This window comes from Chenopodium quinoa, unplaced genomic scaffold (assembly GCF_001683475.1).
Source record: "Chenopodium quinoa cultivar QQ74 unplaced genomic scaffold, ASM168347v1, whole genome shotgun sequence".
NCBI classification, from domain to species: Eukaryota; Viridiplantae; Streptophyta; class Magnoliopsida; order Caryophyllales; family Amaranthaceae; genus Chenopodium; species Chenopodium quinoa.
The window spans coordinates 281878-294506 of NW_018742810.1; the positions used below are offsets into that span (position 1 = coordinate 281878).

Sequence of the window (12629 nt, forward strand, 5' to 3'; positions counted from 1 at the left end):
TGATACAGAGTAAAATATAAACAAAAAGTTATACACCAAGAGTGACGGTGATTAAACCAAGAGTCATATGGAGTAAATTAAAATCCGAAAATTATACGGATTAACATACCAAAAGTGAACGAATTAAAATTAAATTTTTAGCTGTTAGAATTAGGGTAGATTAAGCAATTAGCTCATTTGATTTTATTCATCTATTGGGTAGTAATGAATGATGAAATAGGAAAATTTTAGAGTGTGGTTGACTGATCGCCATGTGTTTGTGTGTAGTTTGTATGGTATCTCTAAGAAAGATTACAAGCCATGTGGCACCTCTCGTGCACTAAAATTGCCTTTTAGAGTAGTTTTAACTCATAGCCAACAATAATTAAGCTGGAAGTCTTATTCACTATTTACTTGTATTTATCTATAGCTTGCAATTAACTCACATACTCTGTATGTATCTATAGCTTAATAGCTTATAATTCAGTTCAAAGTCTTACTCACCATTTACTTGTATGTATCTATAGCTTATAATTAACTCACATGCTCCGTATTTCAAGTTATGGTAGACTAAGTTTATTTAGTTATTTCCATTAGTTCCTCTATTTTTATTTTATTTATTTATTTTATTTATTTTTTTAATTTTAGAAAGTCAAGTGATACAATGGGATATTTTAAGTACAATTCAGGGCATCAGTTAGATTACATACTAGATATAAAAGTGAAAACTATGAATTATGAGCTAAATGATCATATAAGTATAAAATACTTAAAAAATTGTATTAAATGTGTATTTGCAACTGAAAAATATATTTACAACCCTGGAGACTGCATCTATATATCATTTTAAACGGTGAAAATTCTTACTTGATCTGATGCTGTTTTCCTTTTCTGTTCACCAACAAAAATCCTCGTCAAAAAGAAATCATTTTAAAAGTTTAAAAAGAATAATTTCACACCTTTTTCAATGAAAGAGAATTTCATCAATTATAAGTCAAACAGATCAACAATAAACAAATAGGGAAGAACTAAAAGTATTAGGCAACATACATAATGCTCATCTTCCACTAAATCATTGTTTTGATATAGATACATGCAGTCGCGTATCCAGGAATTCCGAACTGTGGGTTCGAAATCTTAAAAAAAAAAAAACGATGATCATATTTTGATTAAAAATTCAATACATAAATCAAATTTTTATCACGGATGAATTACACAATAAAAAAAATAAAAAAAAAATAAAAAAAAAACCTACAAAAGCATTCTTCGAGTTTTCCTACTTTGAAAGCGTGCTAATACATCATCATCACTAACTCTTGCAAATAAGTCTCTCTCAAGATAAGTAACTAAACTATCATTCAATAGTTGATCACCCGTACTATTCCGCAACTTATTTTTTACATAATACACAATTAATTATCAATTAAAATCACAAGTCCCCAATAAACACAAATTTGACAATATAAACTTCTTCTAATTATCAAATTTCAACTAACAGAACAAGTAAAAAATTTATTTCAAAAAAAAAAAAAAACAAGTAAATTTTTTTTAATTCTAACTTCTAAGTTTCTACAATTCAATTTCTCAACAATTCAAGAATTCAACATATATCAAAACCATAAACCAATTTAAAAAATAAAACAAGCAAACCAAGATTAAGAATTAATAGGACTGGAGTAGAGGAATAAGAGATTAAGAGGACTCACAATTGTAGAAGAACTCTGAAGTCTGAATTCAGAACAGTCGTCCCTCGTCCGTGTCTCCGTCACTCCGTGAGGTCGTCAGTGCTCCCGGTCGCCGGTTGGTGTCTCGGTGTGCGGTGCCGCGGCGGCTAGTGGCTAGGGTCATAGGGTGTCAAGGTTAGGGTTTTGGTGTTTGGGAATTTGGGGAAAATAAGAAATGTCGATGTTTGATTTCTGAAATCTGAAATTTGAATGTAAGGAGTAAAAGAACCAAAAAAAAAAAAAAAAAAGTACAAAAAAGAGGGCAATAGGAGTCGAACCTAAGACCTAAGATATTAAAAAGGCGCGCTGCTCTATTATTCAAAGCCTTACCAATGCACCAAACTTACCCATGTGATTATTATTCTCACAGAAATTGTATTAACCCTTTTTCTTTTTTCTTTTTTTAAAAAAAAATTAAAACTTATAATTTTTTTCCAAAAAATCTGTGGGTTCAATGAACCCCCTTGAACCCCCCCTAGATCCGCCCCTGGATACATGCAGCTTCCAAATATAGATTCACGTTTATTTGTTATTTTATACTCGTAATTAATAATTAAATCTATTTTAGGGTGTCAATTAATAATTAGAGCATCATATTATGGAGAGTAACTGAGTAAGTAATAAATCTGGAACATTGTTATTAACACGAGTCTAGTGCATGGGCCTAATAATTCAATAGCTTATATTATATGCAATTTCGATAATATATTTTACCAATGTTAGTTATTTTTCTACACTAGATTCATGTTAGAGAATGACTTCATAGTTCATACCCTAAAAGTGACTTAGTTTCTTTAATATATATAAGAGAATTAATGGTATTTTTGTCGTGTTTAATAAAGACACCTAAGTTATTCATCAGCATAAATGTAACTTAAAAGAGCTGTTAAGTTAAAAACATAGCTAGGTAAGCTAATAGTATGTTTGGAGTTATCAACGATGACATATTGAATAATTCACTAGCTTTTAAACTTGAATATTCAATGTCGTTTAGTTTATCTATGTCAGATATTCTGGACATTTCACAATAAAATCAATAATTTAAACAGTTGCCATCAATATAGGAAAGTAACCTAGATAATTTATTAGCTTTTGTAACGTCGAATCTTCAATATAATCTACTTTATGGTTTTTATCTTTGTCAGATATATTATACGTACGTTTTTTTTTAATATAATTAATACTCAAAAATATTTGTCATAAATATAGTAAAGTAAAAAGTAGATTGATGAGCAAGTTCAATAACGACGTTGAGAATAATTCACTCACTTTATTACGTGAATTTAATATTGTTTATTCTCATGACATATATATATCCGTACACTAACACATGTTAGATAAAATCTTAGAGTGTATCCAAATAAAATTATACCATAAAAATTATCATCAGCTGTATTTGGCGTATTCAACAACCACCATGGTAGTTTAAGTCGGTTGATTAGACCAATACATTAAAACTGAATGTTACTCAAACCCTAAGTTAAGATCTATGCTCTTTTATTAGTGCTTAATTGGTTACAGTAATTGTTGTTGTTTGTTGTTGAAAAGAAAAATTACAATAAAAGCATTATATTAACAATAATTACAAGTACAAGTAAGATATTTAATATGAAGTAAATTGAATAGTTAAAAGTATAAAATATAATGTCAGACGTAGAAGGAGTTTTGGGGCTTTTGGCCTGCCGCAACAAAGAAAAAGGTTGCAGGCAGGCAAGTATAATGATGCTCCAAAAGCTACCGTTGCAAAAGAGTGGCTGACCCATAAAATGTCATTTTCATCCAATTCACGTTCTTCTTCTTCTTCACCATCTCAAGTGGAGTAGCTCTTTGGAACTTTCTTCTACTATACAACATTTAGATAAACCCATAAAATCTTGCCTTCTTTATTTGGTGGACCATTTTTTATTTTTTATTTTTTTAAAAAATATACTTTAGACTATACTAATACTACTACTACATATGGAATATAGCTTATAAGAGTTGTATTTTATATTTTTATGCATAACGTTTTTAACTCATGAGAAATAGACCTTATCTCTTTGGCACTTCTAACATTAAGGGGATTGTGTTTTTTTTTTTTTTTTTTTTTTTTTTTTTTTTTGTTTTTTTTCCTTTCATAAGGGCAAAACAATAAGTGTTTAAATTGGATTTCTCTAAAAAAAATAAGTGTTTAAATTATGAGACTGCATATATACTTTGTTAGAAATCTTGGGGTTATTACGTAATGAGACTAGTAATTGGTTTGTGGGCGAAAAAACAAGGAATATGTATCTATATGTGAATTTGAACATCTGAATGTGAATATATGACTATTAAAATATATTTTGTTGCTAAATATTAAATTGTCTATATCAATAATGTATCGAGTACTTGTTTAATTGACATGTAAATATAAGTGAAGATGATTTTCAAAAGATGTAATTCATGTAAACATATGTGCAAATTACTTCATCCAAAAAACTTATACTTCCTCTTTTTTTATTAGAGGCATCAGTTTCTAAAAATGAAAGTTTCAATTTAAATGCATTACCTTCTCTTTTAGTTGATAAATTCTCTCTATCTCTCTCCTATCACATGAACCCTCTTTATTTTTTTCTCTCTATTTCAAAAATTGTCTAAGAGTTAACAATTACAAAAGTACTCGTAATGCAATTAACTAAATAAAGACAGAGGAAGTAGTTGCTGATTATGTTCATGCCAATCAAATTTATTTACTGTTTTACTCAAGTATTGCAATCTCTGAAGAGCACATTTTTTTTTTTTCACATCTAATCAAAACAAACACCAAGCATGGAAAAAAACAACACACATTAGCTAGACATGACAATTATCTTAGTTATCTTGAGAATAAAAATAGTAATAGTACCATTTTTACAAATTTAAGACACAAAACTTCATATTTTAGGTGATCTAGATCAATTTGTCATCTGAATATGTCGAAAAAGATAGTGGTCCATCTCAAGTTACAAAATTAAACGGTAGATAATCCACCCTTGTTTATCCCTTGAAAAAGATATGTCTACATGAATTATTTAACTACTATATACCTTACTGTAATTTCTTTGATTAATTTACAATTTGAACATAAATTCAAAAACCAAAGCACGTAGAGTCATGGACTCATCTATATATCTTAAATTACCAAGGAACTACGGACTTACGTAGTACACCCCTTATATGTTCATTGTTATTTTTGCTAGCATACAAAATATTTGCATTTTTATTGCTTACTAAATAAGCATTATGCCTATTATCACTAAGTCACAAAACTAATCAATTTTCTACATGTAATAATTATATACAATCCGCTCCATGTTGGTGGTGGGATTTTGTTGGGTACATATGAATAAGAAAGAAGGTAATGTGCATTTTTTTTTATTTCTTTTTTTCATTTTTCAATGGAGGTAGAAAGAAATTAAGAAAATATATGGTGCAAGTATTGTAAAGGAATGACGGGAATAATATTTTGTCAAGACATATATATACATACTACTAAACTACATAGTACACAGTACACAAGTAATGGATAGACGATTTCATTTTGACAAATTACTTGTTAATTATCCTCGAAAAAAAAACAATTTAGTCCACTCAATACGATAGGTGCATTATCATTCGGAGAAGAACACAAAACGTCCCAATAACGTGAGATAAAAACTTCTCAAAAAAAAAAAATATAATTTAAGATTGATTTAGAATCATGTAGAATAATGCAAAATTTAAATTTGGAATTGCGTGGTTACAAATATCCTAAACACGTAGACTTGATGAACATTCAAAAAGAAGTCATTATCTCTTGTTTTGAGCATCATTTGGATTGGCAAAAGACCGAAGCAACTGGCCTGGTTGCACAAATTGTTCACGATGACAAAGCGCGCAATCTGACTATTGACATCGAGTTTATGGAGTTGCAAATTCAAACACAATCTATCTTTCTGACCAAAATTCATACATGACACACATTGACACATATTCATTTCAACGTAGATTTACACTAAATTAGGGGGAAAAAAATCTATCAAACAACAATTTGGTGCTAATTTAATTTTCATTTTGAAGGAAGAAATATGATTTCTTACATATGTAATTTACTCTAAAAGTTCTAATATAGTCGACTTTTCCCATATCAATCTTAAACTTAATAAACTCGAGTTTGGGTGTTCCAACCAAGAAAATATGTATTTTCTCCTATATGTTGAGTTTTTTTAATAGAATATTTGCTAATTTATAATATTATTTGTAGGATGTCATAACTCTTTTATTTTATTTGATCATATATTTCAAATTGCTCACAATATATTCAAGCCAAGTTTTGTTATATTCAACTCGACATGTTTAGAAGTTGAGCTCACTTGATTTGATTTCTTACAAGTTGAGCTTAGCACAAGAAAGTTAATCGATCTTATCAAATCAATCAAATTCTAGGTGTGATAATTCTTAATTGTAAACGCTATGATAGCTTTAACTATACTAAGAATCAATTTATTTGACAATTGTCCATTCTTTCATCAAAATTGAAGGAACAAATGGGAAGTTGTGGTGGAACTAGAAGGTTTAAAGCTTCCTAATCGATCAGTGACTTCAACACACAACCTAATCTATAAAATACAATTCATTCAATCCTCATTTCCCCTAGAATTTGATAATTGTCTTTATGACCAGTCGTTTAGATACAGTTATTACATCTCCATCTATATATGGGACATTGAACTTAAAATGGGATACACAGAAAATGGTAGCTCAAATAGCAACTTGAGCTACTCCACGATCTAGGTTTTGTCCAAAGATCAAGTCTCAACAAGTAAAGGGGTGTTCTAGGAACGTTAATAACTGCTACAGGTATACTTCATCCATTTTAAAATAGTTTAAGTAAGACTAAAAAAGTAAGAGTTTAAAATCGAAATTAAAGTTTCAAAACAAGCATTATGCCCTAGGGCTACATTACATAATTTGGGTGACAATCATAGACTTATACTTACTTGCATTAGATTATAAAATACAATTAAAATCATATGATACTGACAGCAAAGGAAATAACTTTATATCCAGTTGAGAAGATAACATCATGCATGCGCACAATTTCATTGATATGACCTATCTGCTTATGCAACTTAATCAGCAACTCAAGCACTCTATACACTAATTAGAATGCTTAATTGCTGTATAATTAGCGTGCTATGCACCTATTAGGCTATTTATACTACAAGTCAAACCTTTTATATTGAGCACTAATGAATAACCATCTTAAGCACTAATTAAACTAGTGGGGCGGTTAAAGCTTATGATTTCGTTATATAATATGTTGTAAATATGAAAGATGATTAACCTATCTTAAATATGATCCATCGAATAGTTCGACCAGTTAGATGACTTTTGGATCGAGTATATCAATCAAACCATCAGACTAAGTTCTAGTTTCGAAAAAAAATAAAATGCATTCGCTCCGATCCTTTTGTCCATCCTCTTTGAAATCCTGTTGCAAGACCCAAAAAAAAAAGTCACGGTAGGAAGAACAAAAAGAATCAGAAGAAATATGCAAGATCATAAATACTTTTCGGTTTACATCGGGTACAGTAATATTTTTTCAGCAGAATACTTGGAATTAAGTACAAGAAGTTTTAGACATTTATGGGAATGAGTATATATACGTCAGTGCTATATTAGACCACACATCCAATAGCAGTATGAATGGGTGTACTTTAGGCGCTGCAATTGGTGACAAAATGACAATACAAATTCCAAAGGAAATCATCACATAAATAATAGAACTGCCATTTGTATAAATTCTGTCATTGATTTAAAGACCATGCTCTATATATTGGACCATAGTTGATATGATAATAATAATAATAAATTAATAATATGTCGTGGTGATATACTAACAATATTATTTTGTGAAAAATATTGTGATATTAAATTAACCTGAAAAAAATGTGTCTATTATGGAGTGTGTAGATAATCAAAGAGTTTGTATGTTGATTGGACTTATATTATCATTTTTGTGGCAAATGTTGTAGAGGAAAAATAAATACATATACAGCCCTACACCTCAAGTTTTAGGGCCCTCTGCATCATCTTCAAGGGTCTAGAATGTCACCAACAAAAAGACATCTAAAAGGTAAACGATAACGGCTTGTTTGGTAAAAGATAAATGCTTGCAACGTTAATGAATTTCATGGTGATAACGGCTTGTTTGGTAAAAGATAAATGCTTGCAACGTTAATGAATTTCATGGTCATGAAATTTCCAATCCTAATTACAGATTACTATGTACTCCAAAGTCTCCAATCTTCTTTACAGAGCTCTATTACTGAGTAGCGTTTTTACGGTAGTACTGGTTATGTAATTAACAGACAAATTTACAGTGACTACAAAAAAATTGTAGCCATTTGGATAGATCATATTTCAACCGTATACAACCAAATAATTTGAATAGTAGTTTGAGATGACTTTTTACTCTTAAAAAAAAAATTAACTTTGACGATAAAAAAAAAAAAAAAAAAGAATTAAATAATCTCGCATTGGTTTCAATTTCCCTTCTTTTCATTGAAGGGTGCAAAGAAGTTAATAGCTGAAACCAACATAGGGAAATTCATATTCTTTTTTTTTTTATTATTATTATTATTATTATTTTATTTTATCAAAGAAATTTTTTGTATGAACTATGAAGTCATCTTAAACAACAGCCCAAATTATTATAATAAATGAATGGGTTTTAATCTATTACAATGACTACCATTTTTTTGTAGCCACTCAATACTCTTTCATAATTAACATTAATTACTACCGCCTACGGCCTTTTAGATGGATTGTATCTTGTTAGTGTGTTTATTTGTATCTATAAAAATCACCCCAACAATATTTTTTCTATCTAAATTATACTTAACTAGAAAGGGCAAAATCAACAAACTTTAAGATGTCGACTTGTCGAGTTACCAGAGTATCACAATGATATTATACATGTACTAGGGAACAGGGCATGATCATAAATCTTCAGCTAGTAAGCTTACCAAAGTCTATATTATACTTCAGTAATCTAGCATTCTAGCATGATGAAAATTGAATAGATGACCTAGCCTTCCTTGGTACAAGCATAATTAAGATAATCACAATGTTTTCCTCTGGACTTCACAAGAAGTTTCCATTTTTTCAAAAACTATTAGCCACAGAATTTTGAGTTTGTGTTAATAACACTGGGTCCATCTAAACCGGCTCAGCTGGTTGCTAAACCAGTCCAAGCCAAGGTTCCAACCGGCAAGCCGGTAAACCCCTCCCCCCCTAGACTGACCCAGCAATAAACCTTCCCAAGCCCACTGGCCAGAGGCCAATTTCACATGAAGGCAGTATTTGTACTAAGAAAGAAGCCTCGGAAAAAATAGGCTAAACACATATTTGCCAAACAAGGTCCTTGGGAACAAAAAACAGACAACACTCAGATTTGCATATACAGAGCCTAGTTCAACTACTCACAATCCGTACATCAATACATGAACACCTTTAGTATAACATCTTGCAAAGACCTAAGGCCTCTATTCATGCAACTCAATCATATTTAAACACTCAAAAAAACTCAAGAACTTACTCTAAGGCTTCTGCTGTAAGCCTGTGATGCATTCAATAGCCAGAGGTGCAATTTTACACTGTCTTCAAACTCAATAGATTAGTAGAGTGCTGTTAAAGGCAAGAAATGATTAGAATGAAACACACAGAAAAAGGGCAACAAACGTCTGTACCCTCCAATAGTTCAAGGTATAAATGTATAATCAGTAACAAAGTTTCACATAACAAAACCAATGGATCAGATTTCACTACTTAGTGCATCAGAGATTCATTGGCAAGCCAGAAGTAACACAAAGGCTTGCCTTTCAACTTGGCTACAACAGTACAAGCTGTACAACACAATCCTGACACCCTCCAAAACACAGTAACAATGTAACATATGCTATAACTTCTAATTATTTATTGACCTGTCCAGGGAAGGCTTAGCTAAAAAGGTCTGCAATCATTAATCAACGCCCAAAGAATGGGGATATCAAGCCAAATCGATCAATATAACCTTTGTGTGTGTGTGTGTGTGTGTGTGTGTGTGTGTGTGTGTGCAGCGAGTGAGGAGGTAAAAGTGCGTGATTCCAGCTACGCTATCTTTAAAGAAAGGGAAATGTAATCCATTAATCCTACTAAAAAAACTTGTGGCTGTGATCTCCAAACATGAGCATAGCAGGGAAGGATCAGAACGAAGTTTTGTGATCAAGTACAGGACATAGAGTAGGGTATAATGTAGGGAGAAGTCTAGACTATCATTCAATTCCAGAATGCAGCCCACGCCTTTTAATTCAACCCAAAATTCCAAGCTGATGCCTGGTACAAATTGATGTAGAAGAGGTTGCGAATGTCACATTGCAACTCATACAAGGACAGGGGCCCTCTTCAAATTGAGCAACACCCTAGGCAATATATCCTGCTCAGACCTTTTACATAATACCATCATATCCGTTCCCATTTTATGAACTTTGAGAGTTTGAGATGACCAACCTCATCTAAACTCCAACATTATTATTATTATTATTATTTTTTGAAAAAAAAAAAAATAAAAAAAAAATAAATAAATAAATAAAAAACTGTAGTAAACATTTAGCATTATACCGAGAAAAATTTGAGCATCTAAACAAACATTTGCAGCACTCCAAATCCCAACAGGAGTACAGGACTGCTTAGAAATATCTGTAAGACACATTGCAGACTTAATCTTTGATAAAGTACACCAAACTTAATGCACTATGAAAGTCAAACAAAAAGGCTAAACTCTCACGTGGAGCTAACTTGCTTGCCTTTCTTACAAGTGCAAACACCATAAAAAAAATTAACAATGTGAGAAAGATAAAAAAAAAACTAGAAAATAAACTGCTTATCCTCTTTATATGATGGAGAATAATTTGACAAATGACCGACATGATTTCCTGTAACACAAGACTTGGATGGAGAAACTCGAATGCAAGAAACGTGATGCAGCTGATGCCAGATGAATAGTATAAGCATATGAAACAACTATTAATGAAAAATGTAAGACTCATGATACCAAGATATACAGTTTGACAAAGAATAAGTTAAATCACAATGCTAAACTAAAGCTAGAGTTATCACTCAATGCTAAACTACATAAACAATAGAAGCTAAGGTTGCATTACTAATTTTAAAAAGCGACTTAATTAATCGAAAGAAGGAACCGAAAAACAAGATTTTTCAAAAAGATTTACTTCCATTGTTCCCAATAAACAGAATAAAGGAGTTGACTACCCAAATCAAACATCATCAAATTGCATTTTATACAATGAGTTCAGACTGATAACAACAATATTATAGAAACCCATTATACTTTACCTAAACTAAAGACATCCTGAAAGCAACCCAACGCAGCATTCATCTAATTCACTGCTTGAAATGAGATACTACCTCGCCTGCATTTAGTTGTCACGATACTGGTTCAAGATTACACTATCTACGTGACAATTAATTCTAGACGGTATAAAACTCCAGTTAAAACATTCAGGTCAGTGTACACAATGTTCATCCATTAAAATTAAAATTCATATGAAAATAAAGGGCAGCTCTATGTTAATTCCCAATAAAATGAATACAGTAAGAAAAATTAAAAGAACAGCAAATTACAACATCAAAAAATATATGCAACAAAATACGGAATTAATCAACGTAAAACCAAAATTAATAACCAACAAAGTATAAAATTACGAAGCGTAGTTTATCTTTCTCACCGTCGAAAGAAGTGAGAAGAGAAGTGTTGAAAAAATAACCAGATTCCGGAAAACTTACAGACTATAATCGACAATTTTAGACCTAGTTGAAGACGGCGTCGTCGCGTGGTAAAATTCCGGTGTGTCTAATTGAAAAAGCTCATAATCTTGGGTTGTACTTGGCCTGTCTGACGGTTTTGTGGCCCAATAAACATATATCCTAAATTTCTCCCTGATGTATATTCCACTTGTATTCGCTTGATTTTCAATTATGTTAACTTATCATATCAGCACTCCATTGTGAGGCTTGGACTTGTCTAGAAACAATGAAATGGGCTCGAGCAAAAGATAAGCATGGATGCTTATCCTCTCCGATTCGATTTCTCTCCTTAACAATCTATAAGACAGTTTAGGTAAGGACGTTTCGATCTCTTGGATGATAAAGAAAATAAGGGAAGTGGACGCTTTGTTTCAAAAATGCGCAATTTTAAAGGTCCAAAGAGACCAACTTCAAAGGGAAAACGACATTACAAAGAAATGCCGATTTACTCTTTCTAATTACGTGTAGTCTGAACTTAGATCTGAAAAAAGTGAAATAAGGTGAATATAACAGGCCACAAACTTTTTATTTTTATTCCCTTACGTTTGCATTTGGAAATAATACCCTATGACATCTACAATTATATGGAGTTTTTGTATCGTGTATAACTATTTAAAGTTTAAACACTTTATTTGAAAGAGATGAGAGATAACTTACCTAAGTAGCAAGATGATGAAGGTGTTTGGTAAAGAGCTTATTGAGGCAATAGCTTGTTTGACCATTGTCAGCTGATTGCGTATTACAACAAACTAATAGGGGTGTTTGGTGGTGAGCTAAATAAAAGAGGTTATTCCACCAAATAAGCTCATTTGAATAAGCTGCTTGGATAAGTTTTTTCACTAGCTTATTCAAATACTTTATTGCAAAATAACTATTATACCCTGATTCAACCCAAAAACCCATCACAATCAAATATGTCAATATTGATGTACTACCTTTGTTTTTTTTTTTTTTTATAGTTGACACGTTTTGACTTTAGCACTATTCACACATTTCCCTTCGACCGTGTCTTGTGATTTATACATAATGAAAAATATAGTGATGTGGGGTCTTGTTAGAATTCATCAAGGCATATAT

At 31.3% G+C, this 12629-nt stretch overlaps 1 long non-coding RNA gene across 1 annotated transcript; it reads right to left on the reverse strand.

The window, feature by feature from the left end:
* Positions 1 to 6700: 6700 nt before the first annotated feature.
* On the reverse strand, positions 6701 to 11853 carry LOC110725147. The gene is made up of 3 exons (XR_002512132.1): positions 11532 to 11853; positions 9286 to 9374; positions 6701 to 7176 (listed from the first exon to the last, which is right to left on the reverse strand). It is a non-coding gene; the product is annotated as an uncharacterized LOC110725147 (long non-coding RNA).
* Between the last annotated feature and the right edge of the window lie 776 nt (positions 11854 to 12629).